Here is a 2,789-nt window from a genome sequence, read left to right on the forward strand (position 1 = left end):
TCTTCCCATTATCCCCCTGGTCTCTCTGGTGGCAAATGAAATTTAAGAGTAAGTTAGTTGTGGAAATCAAGACACTCTCCTTGTGAATAAAAGTCTAAGTTGCTGGAAGCCATAGTTGCAGGTAAGTATAATGAAATGAGAGAGAGACCCAAGAAAGTGAAGAGGAGCTAAAAGAAAAATTGGAGAGATTGCAGACCAAGGACAGAGGTGGGGCTGGGAAAAATCATTCAACAAACATGTATTGAGAAGTTAATGCTTGACAGCACAATGCTATTTACTTAGGCTATGGAATGCTGGTGAGGAAGATCTAAAGTATCCAGTAGAGCTCTAGACTTCATGGGTCTTACCCTGTAGTTATGACATAGAATGATAATCATAAGTGTACATTTTCCTCAATACCATCCCATTCATTATCTCAGCTGAGCCTCAAAAATCTCTATTAACAATTCAAGAAATAGCATAATGTAATAGATAAGAGTCTGGGCTCTGACCATACTACCTGGGTTCAAATCTCAGTTGTGTTACTTTTTGGCTGGGTGGCATTTAGCAACTTTCCTAATCTTCTTGTGCTTCAGTTTCTTTATCTGTATGATGAAGATAATAATACCTATCTCTGGAGTTGTTATAAGAATTAAAATAATCAGTACATATAAAGCACTCAGACAGTGACATTATATGCAAAGTGATCAATAAAGTCAGTTATTATTACTTAAGCACAATGAGTATCATGAAAAACATTTTACAGATGTGGAAATTACATCTCAGAGAAGTAAGGTGACTCTTCCAAAGCCGCAGAAGGCCAATGATGTATTTAAGCTTTGAACACAGTTCTCCCTGAGTCCTTTCCTAATATTTCCAGTGGCCAAGTTAATGCAAAAGTGGTTTTTTTCTAGATATTTTCCTCACCCTGGGCTCCTCATCCAGTCCAATGACTTTAGTGGAAGTGTGGATGGAACAGACAGAGATCAGGGTGGGACAGACAGAGATCAGAGATCAGGGCACTGTAGGCAGTCCTAGTCCATGGCCTATTGACCGTCCTCACTCATTCCAATTAACTTGAGGAAAGTCCTCTTCACATCTTTGTTCCGGAGGCTATAAATGATGGGATTCAGAAAGGCAGAAATGACATTGTAGAACAGGGCCAACTTCTTGTCATCCTCTGGGGAGGCTTCAGAGCCAGGCTTCATATACATGACCATGCATGGAATACAGAACATAGTGACCACAGTGATGTGTGAGGCACAGGTGGAGAAGGCTTTGATTCATCCCTGTGTGGAGCGAATCTTTAGAACAGCCACGAAGATGTGAACATATGAGGTCAGGATGAGAGATAATGGGATCAGGAGCAAGATGAAACCCAAGATAAAGTCCACTTGGTCATTGAGGGATGTATCTGCACAGGCCAACTTTAAGACAGCAGGAATTTCACAAAAGAAGTGATTGATTTCATTGGGGCCACAGTAGGGCAGATTCATTGCAAAGACTGTGTAGACAAGGGCACGGGTGAGACCACAAAGGGCAGAGCTGACTGCCAGGACTACACACAGGGTTTGGCCCATCTTGACCCTATAATGGAGTGGATAGCATATGGCAACATATCTGTCATAGGCCATGGCTGCAAAAATCCAAGTCTCAGTGATGCCTAAGGTCAGGAACATGTACATCTGGACCACACACCCAATATAAGATATGGTCTTTTTCTTGCTTATTAGATGGACCAACATCTGGGGCACTGTGGTAGTGGCATAGCTGAGATCCAGTACAGAGAGGATGCTGAGGAAGAAGTACATGGGGTGTGTAGGCGGACATCTACTCTGATCAGGGTAACAATGAGCCCATTGCCCAGGACTGTAAGTAAGTAAAGAAAGAGGAAGAGGAAGAAAAGAATCCAGTTGGTCCTGGGATTTCTGGAGAAGCCCAGGAGGATAAACTCAGTTACAGAGCTGTTGTTTCTCCAGCCTCAGCTACACATGGCCTTCCTTCTGAGGAAAGAAGAGAACATATTCCTGAATCCCTTGCAGTCTCAATGAGAGGACACCACATGAGATCCACAGATGCAGGGACCAAAGGCATCTCAGAGCTAAACAATCAAACCAAGTATGCACTTCCATGCCTAGGGAACATTCTGTTCCAATTGGCCAACTGTTGCTGCAGGCACTTAGTACGGATTCTATAAATATGTATTGGTTTGTCTAACTAACTAGCTGTGATAAAATTCCAAGGGTGCTGTGGAAGGAATTATACCAGCAGAAGTCTTATTTTGAAGAGCACACACACACACACACTAAACCAAAGTATGGAGGCTAGAAAAAAAAAAGTTTTACAGTAAACCAAAAAGTTGTAGAGGTTTCTGTAGTTCTCAAAGTCATTCTTTCAAATATCAAGGCTAATAGGTGTTGCAAAGGACAGTGTACATGTGAAACAAATAAAACCCTTAGCTGCTTCTCTTTGCCTTCTTCCTCTCTGGTGCTACACCTTTGAAAACCCACATACCATAAGTTTTCAGGAAAAAAAAAGTTTCAAATAACCTTTTTGGGGAAGAGGAATCTTTCCCCTAAAACTTTTATCTGCTTTTATATCCCCACCTTCCAGGTCTACCTGCAGTGATTACAATTATAAAGAACAAGTTGGCAGGTAAAGATGGGCAGAGACTCAGCAATTGAAACCTAGAGAAAACGTCTGTGCCCCTGGCATTTCTCAAGAAAATGAAGCATATTTACTTGGGAATTAGGTGCCTGTGTGTCTGGAAGCTTTTCTTAAAAACTAGTAAGGACTCCTTCACAGCCACA

At 41.8% G+C, this 2,789-nt stretch overlaps 1 pseudogene; it reads right to left on the minus strand.

The window, feature by feature from the left end:
* Nucleotides 1-1,025: 1,025 nt before the first annotated feature.
* On the minus strand, nucleotides 1,026-1,972 carry LOC110575434 (annotated as a pseudogene).
* Nucleotides 1,973-2,789: the final 817 nt, after the last annotated feature.

Source organism: Neomonachus schauinslandi, chromosome 4 (assembly GCF_002201575.2).
Source record: "Neomonachus schauinslandi chromosome 4, ASM220157v2, whole genome shotgun sequence".
Taxonomy (NCBI): Eukaryota; Metazoa; Chordata; class Mammalia; order Carnivora; family Phocidae; genus Neomonachus; species Neomonachus schauinslandi.